The 13,657-nt window shown below is 42.9% G+C and overlaps 1 protein-coding gene across 1 annotated transcript in view; it reads left to right on the top strand.

Moving 5' to 3' along the window:
• Positions 1 to 13,657, top strand: part of LOC147336949 (protein NLRC3-like) — a 308,603-nt gene that overhangs the window by 136,889 nt on the left and 158,057 nt on the right. The window lies entirely within an intron of this gene.

The raw sequence follows: 13,657 nt of genomic DNA, 5'->3' as shown, positions 1-13,657 counted from the left end.
TATAGTTTATTTTATGTAGTATTCAATACTGAACTGTACATTTAGTCTCTTTAAAGGCAGCAAGTTTTATTCAGTGTTTTCATAAAAGCCTTATTTTTATCCATTTACTGCTATTAGGAAGAACACGTGAGGTTTAAGACCTGGACCAGTTTGAAACCTTTTGTCCTCCACAGTGGAAAATGGGTGGAAATAAAAATGGGTCTCACTTTAGCCAGCTCCTAATTTTATCAGTTCTGCTCTCAGCGTCTCCTGTATATCTCCTGTATAAATGTTGCACTCAGCTTTGTAGTCTCCAATATCACTGAAATGCAGCCAGATGCTGCTCATTTTGCCTTTTCACTCTTTCCTGACACGCTTGCATTTCAGTACAGCTCCTATTTCTCTGTGTACTGGTCTCTACCACTACCCTTGCTGTCTATGGGACATGTCCTCTTTCACATAATGGTATGATCCCAGTCTGTCTCTTAAAGTGTTTGGCCACATGGTTTGCTCATCAGTAGTGCATTGTGTACTTATTTTAATAGTACTGCAGTATGAGAAGTGCAACATTCAGTGTGCAGAAACAGATCAGGTGCTTTCTAACAGCAGTGTTCCCTTTAACACAGCAGCAGTTCAAATATTTCTGTCAGTCTGAGCTGAAACATGAATCTAATCAAAGATCAAATCAAAGTTCTTTGCCTCTGCCAGGATGTTAACATTTGATCTAGTTTTTTACAAAGTTCCCTCAGCGTCCAGAGCCACCAACATACCTTTGATCAACAGCAAGTGAACATTTATAAATGTGTGTTTCCAGAACAGGAAGCAGCAGAACTATTGTTCTGTTATCAGGCAGCAGCACAAACGCTCATCAGCTCATTTACTGTGCAGGACTTTGAGTGTGTGAAGTGTGTGTTTGTGCTGGATTTCCTTTGGAGAATCTCAGTCAGAAACAAGACAAAGAAAAACTCTTTCAACAGTCCAGGTTGAGTTGACAACATGAACTGCATTTATCTTCCTCTGACTGACATGTTCTTCCTCCTCTGCACCGAGCCAGCTGCTAAGACTCACAAGCTCATTGACATTTTCTGATGATAAAGAAACTCTCTTCTTCTGCACAATATGAGCAGCAACAGAGAAGAAGCTTTCACAGGTACAGATGTTGCAGCTGTGGCCAAGTACATGTGCTGCATGTTGGAGCAGCACTCTAATGGACAGGCCTCTGTACTGATGGTGGGCTCTGCTCTGTATCCACCACACTGTTCTCAGCTGAGTCTTCCTCCTGTTCACACTCTGATGAAGCACCAACAGGGCCAACTTCTTCTCTGGTGGCTCGGATGTTGTTGCTTCCACAGGTTTCCCTCCAACAACCCTCTGTTCCTGCAGTGAGTTCAGTAAGATCTGGGTAAACACTTGAGCTCCTTGAATCTGGCTCCAGCAGCAGTTTTCACATATACAATGTTGGCATTTTTCTTGCGTGTCTCCAGGTCTGTTCTGAATGTAGACTTGAATTTGACCACGTAGGCGGGGTCATCATCTGAGCTCTCCATCACCTGAGAGAGATGACAAAACACAGAATCACAGAGCATGAAACCAACGTTTCTCCTCCCAGAAGTTCAGTCACAGACCTGCAACAGAAACAAGAAGATTCAAATGACGCAGAGCTTTCATTTACTTATATCCACAAACATGTCCTCTACATATTCATGCTGTATTTACACACACATACAGAGGCTGTTTGTCTCTCACACACCGACAGGACACTGAGAAATACATCATGTTAAATATACCTGCAGGCTTCCAGCTGTGCGCTTTGTCCCTGTCAGCTGTGATCGCCATGGCAACCTTGGTGTTGTGCGCGATGCAGGGACGTGTTCAAAGGCAGACGTCTGGCAGCAGCATCATATTTGATGCACTATCTGTACTGAGTGTGCTGACTTTATTTCAAATGTCCCACTGCTGTGCAACATGAATCACATGTTCTGCACGTTTCTGTAACTCCCAGGTAACCATGGTTACACAGCCACGCCCAGTAGTCTCCAGAGAGACCAACAGCTGGTTCACGTTGTAACGCCGTGGCTTTCGTAGTCTCTCCTTTTTCTACAGCTCATGTGTTCTTCTTGTGATGCTGCGTCTTGAGGCTCATACATGCCGTCATTTGTTGATCCTAAGAACGTTCCTCAGACCGACTTCTTCAACAACAGATAACTTTAGTTGTATCAACACTGCCTCCTGGAACAGTTTAAAATGAACATGTCAAAGATCTGCACCTGTCTCCATGTTTCTGTCCCCGCCCCTTTCTTTCTGTCCTGGGTCATGTGAGCGCTGCAGTAGTATTAGGCCCACCCTCAATGCTCCCATTGGCTGAGACGCATAATGACGCCCATTTCAAGCCAGCACTGATCAACATCCCTCCTGTGACCCATGGCTTTTATATTCAGAGCCAGTGAGCACTTTCACAATAATCATGATTTTAAAAACTGTGATTAAAATAATTGCTGACGTTAATCAATTAACGAGTTAACCAGATTATAACAGGTTAAGTTGCCCTAATAATTAGACTTTGATGACAAACTGATGTGATCTCCATGTTTCCTTTGTTGGACTGTGGGCGAGTGTCAGAACTGAATGTACTGAGTAACATGTAGAGTTTAAACATGTGTCAGTTCCAGTTTTAGAGCTCTAAAGTGCAGCTATCATGTTAGGAATATGTTAGGAATAGACAGGAACACTGAGCACACTGAGGTCAAATCTTTATTTTACCACTCGCTGCATTCTTGATGTTCATGAATTCAGCAGCTTCATGATTGTCTGCAGCATTAATCTCATATTTCCATTAAAAGTGTTGAATTTGACTGTTTGATGTTCTTTATGATCTCTGGCACCAGTTCATCTGTAGGCTGAGCTCAGTCCATCCATTTAGTGAAATTATGTTTAAAGGTCTCCTTGTTCTGTGAGCGTGCACAGATCCTGAAGCAGAAAGCCTGGGTTACAGAGAAATGACCATCACTGTGATGATGCTCACCATCTCTGACTGGGATTTGAGGTTTTGTCAAAGCAGCAAAGAAAGCCTGGCTATGTTGGACTGGGTGTGGCAGCAGCTCCCAGTTTGAGTTCAGGAGACAGACACCCTCTCTACTTTGAAGATCAGCTTCAAACTTTCCTTTTTGATAAAGCTTATAGTTCGAGCTGGATCAGGTGACCCTGAACCATCCCTTAGTTATGCTGCTATCCGGTTGTTCAGTGATGACGCGACGAATCCTACTTCCGGGTCTAAAGTAGTCTGCGTTTAATATGGCTTTTGTGTTGTTAACATGTTTAATGTTATGTATTTTCTTCTATTTGATCTCAAAAAGCTCCTAAAACAGTCAGTGATCACTGTTGACCTCCCTCGGCTTTTATTACCGCTAATCATTTATTTAAGCTCAGTTTTTAAAACCTTAGGATGTAACTACAGCCCAGCCCATGCAGCAGTATATGAATGACTAACCTCGTATTGTGGATGGATTATCTCAGTTGTTCTCCTGGCTGAAGTTTGGTCCTTTTACAGCATCCTGCCATGCGATTACATTTGTTCCTGACCACCGAGAACACTCACGGTAACTTTTATCGAGTGGAAAAAAAAGTTAGCTTGTTTATATTATGCTAACGTAGCTGTGTCGCTAGCGGTCACGCAGCACACCATTATATACCAGCTAGACCAACTTCAGTAACCCTACAAACGTTACTGCTGTTTAGTTTTCTGTCTTCATTTATGCTGGAAGTAATAACAGAGCTGTACGTTTTAATTTGTTTCCAAAACCCCGCAGTCAGGACATGCTATATTGTATTTAGATAGAAGCTAGCGAGCTAACTCCCTGCTAACTTCTAACTCCGTTAAATGTCATAAATTCCGTTTTCATGGATGCCTGGATGTTAAACTCAATTGTTACACCTGGGAGAGCAGAACGCTGATCATTTTATTAAAGATGAAAGACTTTAGACAGTTTTTCAACTCTCAGTAATGCCACAGTGATCGTTTGATATATGGACCTGCAGCGGAGTTTAGACCCAGACACGGCTAGTGACGTCAGACTGAACAACCGGATAGGCTCAGGCTGTTGGTGGACTTCCCATGATGCTCTGCTCTCTTCTCCCCTCTTTTCACTCCTGATGCTTTTATATGTCACTACTGCATGTCCTTAACTTTTGTCTCTCTGTTTTGTTCTTGTCTCTCTGAGCTCATCTCTTCCCTTTCCCCTCACCCTGCAACCAGTCATGGTAGATGCTCCTCCTGGAGCCTGTTTTCACTGGGAGGATCTTTGTGTCAAAGGGAGTTCTTCTTCCCACCATCACCAAGTGCTGCTCACACTGGTGGCGGTTACCTTACACTGTTAAACAGCTTCAGATGACTGTTGTTGTCTGTTGGGTATTGTCACTTATAAATAAAGTTACATTGAATGGATGTAAATGGATAGATGTTATTGTGACAAAGAGTGTTGCATCTTCAAAAAATAAAAATACAATAACTGAGCCTTACACCGGGGTATCGTTGCACTGGTTTACTGAACCTTACTTTTAGGGCATGTACAGAACATGAGCATCCATTTTTCTACTGCCTCCTACAGGACACACTCTTCTTCCACTTCCTTACACATTAATGTAACACAGAACTAATACTGCCTCTCCTGGCATTACCATTGTAACAACACATTCATTCTGTTTCTTTCAGAAGATTAACAGGAACTTAGGATGTAGGTATCTATGAATAATAACTATTATGTATACTCATATTTATATAACCACTTATTTCTTGCGATACCACATCTCCTCCCCCCTTAAGTCAACAACTCCCTTGACTTACAAAATAACTGTTTATCTAAAGAATGCTTAACAAACAATCAACATGTAATTAAGGTAACCATACAACCATTCAACTGTACATAGGTTTCCATGTTTCTCTTTTTTTTTTCTAACTAGGAAGGTACGTCCTTCCTGTGAGATCAGAGCGCATTGTTGCTCTATTTCTGGAAGATCTCACACTACCTAACAAAGTCCTTTAAAGTCTCTGGTGGACGTCTCTCTCTCTGGGAACGTCGCAACACGGGTGTCCCTGAGGAGTCTCCGGGAGCTGGAGTCTCCGGAGCATAAGGCAACTCCATTGCCGGAGGTTGTGGCGATGTGTCCAACTCTGATGGCCAGCAGCACTCAGGCACTGATTCTTTGTCAAGCAATGGCTCCACCTCCCTGTCTGGTGTACTGGGAACAGTGTCAGCCACTCTTGCTCTCACCTGATCCACATGCCGCTTCACAGTTTGACCTGATCCAATGGTAACAATGTAAGACACTGGACCCGATGCTCTCACAATGACTGCGGGAATCCACTTCGGGCCATAGGAGTAGTTTCTGATGAAGACCTTGTCTCCTGGTGTGAAACTTCTCAGTCTTTTCTTGGTGTCATGATTTTCTTTCTGTTTCAATTGTTTGTGCTGCACTTTTGTTTTCACATCAGGCATGAGCAAGTCCAAAACTGATCTGAGTCTCCGTGACATCATCAACTCTGCAGGTGATAAACCAGTAGTGGCATGCGGTGTGATGCGATAACTGAACAGAAATCGGGACAGTCTGGTTTGCAAGGTATCACCTTTGACTTTCTTCATCCCCTCCTTAAAGGTCTGGACCGCCCTCTCAGCCAGCCCATTTGAAGAAGGGTGGAAAGGTGCTGATCTTACATGGTCAATTCCATTCTGCTTCATGAATGACTCAAATTCAGCACTTGTGAAGCATGTTCCGTTGTCTGAAACTAACATTTTAGGTAGTCCAAACACACTGAAACTCTGGCGCAGTTTCTCTATAGTTACCTGTGATGTAGAGGATTTCACAGGGTAAATGTCCATCCACTTGGAATGAGCATCCACAATGATTAGAAACATCTCCCCGAGGAAAGGCCCTGCATAGTCCACATGGATTCTGGACCATGGTGACTCCGGCCACTCCCAAGGGTGTAATGGTGCAGTAGGTGGTGACTTGGAGTGTTTCTGACACTCCTCACATGCCTGCACTTCTCTTTCAATGTTCTCATCCATCCCTGGCCACCATACATACGACCTTGCCAAGCCTTTCATCTTCGACATGCCTGTATGAGTCTGGTGCAGGAGTTTCAATATTTTGTCTCGGCCTTTGGTGGGAATAATTACTCGGGCTCCCCAGAGCACGCAACCATCCCTCACACTCAGTTCCAGCTTTCTCTGTCGATACGGCTTTAAACAGGTGTCGGTCTCAGTTGGCCAGCCTTTTAAGGTGTACTCGTGGACTTGCGACAACAAGACATCCTTAGCTGTCCATCGTTTGATCTGTGCAGCGTCCACTAATGTGTCATCCAGTACATCCATCATCAAAACCTGCTCAGCCATCTCTCGCTCAGGTGCTGAGTCTGGTACCGGCAACCGGCTGAGCGCATCCGCGTTTTCATGATGTTTTCCTGGCTTGTACCTGATGTTGTACTCGTAAGCACTCAATGTCACGGCCCATCTTTGTACTCTTGGTGAGCCCATCTGAGGTATAGGCTTCTTTTCATTGAACAGTGAGATTAGGGGTTTATGATCTGTGTAAATCGTGAAAACTCGGCCATACAAGTATTTGTGAAATTTCTTGATGCCAAATATCACAGCTAGACCTTCTTTGTCAAGCTGAGAATACTTTTTCTCAGCAGGAGAGAGTGTGCGTGACATGAACCCCAAAGGTCTCTCGCTTCCATCCTCCATCTTATGTGACAATACGGCGCCTACGCCATATGGAGATGCATCACATGAGAGAACCAACTCACGGTCAGCAGAATAATGAACTAACACCTCTGCTGAGTTCAACAGGTTCTTAGATTTCTGGAATGCTTCCTCTTGTCTCTTTTGCCATGTCCACCGTACCTCGTGTCTCAAAAGTTCATGTAAGGGTGCCAACCGGGTTGCCAGGTTTGGAAGGAATTTGTTGTAGTAATTTAGCAAACCTAAGTATGCTTTCAGTTCAGTGACATTTGTGGGGGTAGGTGCGTCCATGATTGCTTTAACTTTCTTTTCCACTGGGTGGAGCCCCTGGGCGTCCACTATGTGCCCCAAGTACTCCACGTTCTCTTGCATGAAGGCACACTTGCACCTCTTTAACCTCAACCCAGCTTCCTCCAACCGGGTCAACACCTCATCCAGGTTCTGTAGATGGCTTACTTCATCCACTCCAGTCACTAAGATGTCATCTAAATACACTGCTACATGAGGTATCCCCTTCAAAAGACTTTCCATGGTCCTCTGGAATATTGCTGGAGCAGAGGCCACTCCAAAAGGCAATCTGTTATACGTGAACAGCCCCCGCGATGTGTTTACTGTCACGTACTTTTTCGATTCGTCATCCAAGAGGATTTGCTGGTAAGCGTGGCTCATGTCTAATTTTGAGAACTGCTTACCCCCGGACAGTGTGGCAAACAAGTCCTCCATTCTGGGTATGGGGTACTGCTCCAGTGAAGCCACGGTATTTACAGTAAGCTTGTAATCCCCACACAGTCTTATTGTCCCTGTGGGCTTCAGGAGTGGCACTACTGGTGCCGCCCATTCAGCATATTTCACTGGCGAGATGATGCCTTCTTTCAACAGTCGGTCTATTTCCTCGTCGACTTTTGCTCGCATAGCAAAGGGGACAGAACGCGGACGGAAGAAGCGTGGGGTGGCATCACTTTTCACATGAATAGCAGCTTTCATTCCTTTCAGGGTGCCCAACTCCTCTTTGAACACATTTTCATGTTTACTTAACACTTGCTGAAGTGTTTTCTCTGTTGTTTTGACTTGGTGCAGCTTTCTGTTGTTAGGACTGTTTTTCACTTCACCCCAGTCCAATTTAATTTCCTCGAGCCAAGCTCGACCTAGCAAGCTGGGGCCGTCGCCTTCGACCACCACCAGGGGCAGATGTTTTTTCTGCTGCTTGTATTTGACGCTGACTCGTGTTGCACCAATCACCTTAACAGGATCCCCTGTATAAGTTTCGAGCTTGATTTTGATGGGCTGCAGGCTGGGGGGCTTGCTGTCTTTCCCTGTTTCTCTAAATGTTGCTTCGTTCATGACTGTTAGGCAACATCCAGTGTCTATTTCAAAGTTCACCTTTTTTCCATCAATTTGCATATCCACAGTGTAGGGGTCTACTCTTCTTAAGTGTACCGCACTGCCACGCCCTAACTTGAACAGTTTTCTTTTGTGCCCTTGACTGCACTTGACACAGTTCAACATAAAAGAGTCATCTTCAGAGCTATCAGTTTTGTTGTTATCTGCTTTCTCGCCCACATTGTGAGTACTGTAGTGTGAACTCTGCTTTTTTTCTTTCTTTACATATGTCGATCCATACTTTTTCTGGTTCAGTTTAGTCTTGCTTTTACAAGCTCTAGCTATGTGTCCCATTTTACCACAAGCATGACATTTTTCTTGTTTGTACTTACAGTCTGCTGCTGTGTGCTTGGTTCCTTTGCAACGATAACACTCTTTATTTTCTGCTTTAAAGGTACGACTCTCCTGTTGTCCTCTAGCGAGACTGAAACATTTTGCTGACGCCCCTGAGGTCTGCAGATCCTGTGCATTTTTATTTGCAGTCTCCATGGCTACTGCAATTGACAGAGCCTTGTCAAAAGTGAGATCTATTTCTGACAAGAGACGTCTCTGAATTCGGTCATCCTTAATTCCGCAGACGATCCTATCTCTCAACATCTGTTGTAACGTGTTGCCATAGTTACAATCCTGTGCCAGGCGACGCAGCTCCGCTACATATTCCATGACGGTTTCATTCGGCTTGCGGGAGCGAGAGTCGAACTTATACCTTTGCACAATTTCACTGGGCTTCGGATCGAAGTGATTTTTCATCAGAAGCACCAGCTCTTGGAAGGTTTTGTCTTTGGGCTTGGCCGGGCTGAGAAGGTTTCGCATCAAGCTGTACGTCACTGCTCCGACGACACTTATTAATATCGCTCTTTGTTTCTCTGCATCGTCGATCCCGTTAGCTGCGAAAAACTGCTCGAGTATTTCCGTGTACTCATCCCAAGTCTGATTCTTTGGATCGAACGCTACTAGCGTACCAATTGTAGCCATTTCCGCTTCGAGGTCACTGCCTTCTATTTCCAGCCGAAAACTTTTGCATTCTTTGAAAAGCTAGCCAAACCTGTAGCCGACTCCATCACTTTATTTTCTTCTCTTTTCTTTCAGTCCGATCGCCCAAACTCCTTCCCCCTAAACGTCCTCGTCGCCAAAAAGATGTTGCATCTTCAAAAAATAAAAATACAATAACTGAGCCTTACACCGGGGTATCGTTGCACTGGTTTACTGAACCTTACTTTTAGGGCATGTACAGAACATGAGCATCCATTTTTCTACTGCCTCCTACAGGACACACTCTTCTTCCACTTCCTTACACATTAATGTAACACAGAACTAATACTGCCTCTCCTGGCATTACCATTGTAACAACACATTCATTCTGTTTCTTTCAGAAGATTAACAGGAACTTAGGATGTAGGTATCTATGAATAATAACTATTATGTATACTCATATTTATATAACCACTTATTTCTTGCGATACCACAAAGAGAAAACAACTGTTGACAGATAGATTGTTGTTTTGTGTGTCTGCAGTCTGTCAGGCTGTCTGATCACAGAGGAAGCTGTACTTCTCTGGCCTCAGCTCTGAGCTCCAACCCCTCCCATCTGAGAGAGCTGGACCTGAGCTACAATCATCCAGGTGTTTCAGGAATTAAGCTGCTTTCGGCTGGACTGAAGGATCCAGGCTGGAGGCTGGACACTCTCAGGTATGGAGAGAAAATCTGATAGAGGAGGAAGAGCTGGAAACATTTCCTGTGTCTTTCCTTCACTTCCTGTTTGTTTCCTGCAGATGACACATGAACAATCACACATGCAGGAATATTTTCAGGGACAGACACACTAGTCTAGCTGGATAGTTCATGGATATTTATGTAGGGGTCTCCAAGGAGTCTGTTTGCAGGAACATTTAGGTCACAGGTGTACCTGATATAGATACCAGTGTACCTAATAAAGTGTCAGCTAACATTTGGAAATGGAAGCTTAAATAATGACAAACTGTACATTCACAGCTGAATTCACAATAAATTTGTTCTCAAGTGCACATTTTTCTGTTATTGTTCTCAAACAACAGAATGAGAATGAAATATTGATTCTAACAGGGCCCATAAACAGCATTAGCTTAGCAGCATTAGCTTATCAGAGTTTCCATCATGGTCACACAAATCCTTAGCAGAGAAAAGTGGCCTACTTAGCAATAGCTGCTCAAGTTGTATAAAGAAAGGGAAAACAGTATTAGCATTAGCTGCTAATGGCAGCTTACTTAGCATAAACTCTTCACATCTTTATAATGCAAGGGAAAGGAGTCACTCATGGAAGCCTATTTAGCATTAACGTCTCACATCATTATAACACAAGAGAAAAGGGTATTACCATAAGCTACTAATGCTTATTTACCTCAAATTAGCTTTAGCTGCTAATGGTAGCCTACTTAGCATTAACTCCTCACTAATATAATGCTAATTCACATCAAATTAGCATTAGCTGCTCATATTGTTATAAGGAAAGAGAAAACGGTATTAGCATTAGCTACTAATAATTATTCAGCCCTAATTAGAATAAGCCTCTAAAAGCAGCCTACTTAGCATTAACTCCTCACTAATATAATGCTAATTCACATCAAATTAGAATTAGCTGCTCATATTGTTATAAGGAAAGAGAAAACGGTATTAGCATTAGCTACTAATAATTATTCAGCCCTAATTAGAATAAGCCTCTAAAAGCAGCCTACTTAGCATTAACTCCTCACATCGTTGTTACCCAACGGAAAAGAGTATTAGTATTAGCTACTATCATTTTTAATAAGTAAGAGAAAACAGTCTTAGCATTATTGAATAATGCTAATTCACACTGAATTAGAATTAGCTATTTACAAGAGCGTACTTAGAATTAGCCGCTCACATTGTTAAAAAGTAAGGGAAAACAGTATTAGTATTAGCACATAATGCTAATTCACGTCAAAGTAGCATTAGTTAATAATGGCAGCCTACTTAGCAGTAACTGCTCACTAATATAATGCTAATTCACATCAAATTAGCATTAGCTGCTCACATTGTTAAAAGGGAAGGGAAAAATATATGAGCATTAGCTGCTAATAATTATTCACCTAATTACAGTTAGCCCCTAATGGCAGCCTAGTTAGCATTAACTCCTGACATCGTTATAATGCAGGGGAAAAGGGTTACCATTATCGGATAATGCTAATTTACATCAAATTAACAATAGTTAATAATGGTAGACTTCGTATCATTAGCTGCTGTCATTCTTACAAAGCAAAGGAAAACAATATGAGCATTAGCTGCTAATGCTTTTTCATCTAAAATTAGCATTAGCCACTAATGGCAGCCTACTTAGCATTAACTCCTCACTAATATAATGCTAATTCACGTCAAATTAGCATTAGCTGCTAGCATCAGCCTACCTAGCACTAGCTGTTCACATTGTTAAAAGGGAAGAAAAAACGATATTAGCATTAGCTACTAATAATTATTCACCCCTAATTAGAATTAGCCGCTAATGGCAGTATACTTAGCATTAACTCCTCACATTGTTATAATGTAAGGGAAAAGAATTAGCATTATCTAATAATGTTGACCTTGGCCCACTGGAAAAGTTCAGAACTAAAGATTTAGGAGTGTTTCTCGATAGCTCTTTCTCATTTGAGAAACAAATGAATTCTGTTATTAAAACCAGCTGTAAGGTTTATATTGTTGATTGTCATTTATGCTTAGAAATATTTACTCATACATGCTTAGTTTTATAATCGATTGGATGATGATAGAGGTTTGATCCTGAGTAGTCTGTAAAGACTCTGTGTGCCTTCCAGAGTGCTCTGGCATGCACACACCACTTGGGGCCATGAGAGAGGTCGTACCCTCTCTTACTGATTTATGGTGTAGGACAGGGGTCTCAAACTCAATTTAGCTGGGGGCCGCTGCAGGCAGAGTCTGGGTGAGGCTGGGCCGCATTAGGTTTTCCACAAGAAAGGCATGGTTAAAAAATTCCAATCTTCTCAAATCTCTTTATTTTTATTTTTTAACACAAAATATGAAAAATAAATAAACAAATTAAGAATTAATAAGAAAATAAATCAATCTGTAATACATAAATAAAACAATAATAAGATATTTTTAGTCAGTGAACTTGTGTGTTTCTTTCAGTCTTCTATATCTGCTGTGTTTAGATTGAAATGTCTGTGTTAACAGTTCTATAACCTTCTTCTGAACATGAATGGAACACTGTAGAAAATGAACTGTTCTTCTGAACATGGCTTCTCTTGCCTACTCCTTGCTGCTAGAGACCTGGCAGCGTTTCCTCTCGCATAGCCGAGCCAGATTTGGCCTGAGGGAGGAAGCAGTTGCGACCCTCAGTATGTCTTGAAGATGATCATCCGTAAGTCTGGGCCTGTACTTGGACTTATTGAAGTTCAAAGTGGAGAAGAGCTTTTGGCACAAGTATGTGCTACCAAAAAGGCACATGGTCCGCTTGAACATTCGGGAAAGCCGAGGGAAACTAGGGCTCAAGTCTCTCAAAAATTGTCCAAGCTTGTCTGCTTTTCCACTCACCTCCCTGAACTTTGCTTTGAGTTCAGAGTTGCACTGCAGCTCAATGAGCTCCATTTGAAGCACAGAAGGGGCATCTTGCACATCAAAGGAGAAGGGGTCCGCAAAAATGTGAAAGGTGGCTCTGTGTGTCTTGAAGTCAGCAAATCTGGGATCAAATTCCTCCTGTAGCCTCAAAATGACATCAACATACTCGTCAGCACTGAATGGTGTGCCTGCATCCACGAGAGCCTTGCATGCTGGGAAATGGCAAAGGTTTGTCTGAGAGAGCTGAGCTTTCCAGAGCGCCAGTTTTGTGGAGAATGCTCTCACGTTGTCATAGGCAGCACTGACAAGTTGCCCCTGGCCTTGTAACGTCTTGTTCAGTACATTAAGCTCATGTGTCATATCAACAAGAAAAGCTGAGTCCATGAGCCATTTGGGATGAGTTAGCACAGGAACACTAACTCCATCCTTCTCCATGAAGGCTTCACTTCTGCTCTCAACTCAAAAAGTCTCTTTAATACATTTCCCCTGCTGAGCCAACGTACCTCAGTGAAGTCGAGCACATCCCCATATTCTGACTCCATTTCCTCTAAAAAAAGCACAGAACCTTCGGTGCTTTAAGCCCCTGGATCTGATTTGGTTGATGCATTTCACAACAATAGACATCACATTGTCAAACTTCAGGCATTTGCTGCAAAGGACCTGCTGATGGATAATGCAGTGCAGAGCAATGGCCTCCTCCACGCCTTCCTCTTCCAGTTTGTTTTGTGCCACCAGTCCATGTTTCCTCCCTGTCATTGATGGCGCTCCATCTGTTGTTATTCCAACAAACCTCTTCCATGGCAAACCAACATTCTCAATGGCATCACACAGCTTGTAAATATCTGCTGAGCGGTGGTCTGGCCATGCATTGGAATTACTGTGAGCAGCTCCTCCATCACTTCAAAACTGTCATCAACACCACGGACATACATTGGGAGCTGGGCAGTGTCGGTGATGTCTGTGGTCTCATCAAGAGCGACTGAGTATACACT

The sequence above is a fragment of the Aulonocara sp. 'chitande type north' Nkhata Bay genome, linkage group LG3 (genome assembly GCF_057382095.1).
Source record: "Aulonocara sp. 'chitande type north' Nkhata Bay isolate Kocher_YH1m ecotype deep benthic linkage group LG3, A_spYH_male_GT1.1, whole genome shotgun sequence".
NCBI classification, from domain to species: Eukaryota; Metazoa; Chordata; class Actinopteri; order Cichliformes; family Cichlidae; genus Aulonocara; species Aulonocara sp. 'chitande type north' Nkhata Bay.
Note: the sequence above shows the minus strand (reverse complement) of the source record. Positions and strands in the feature narration are given on the sequence as shown.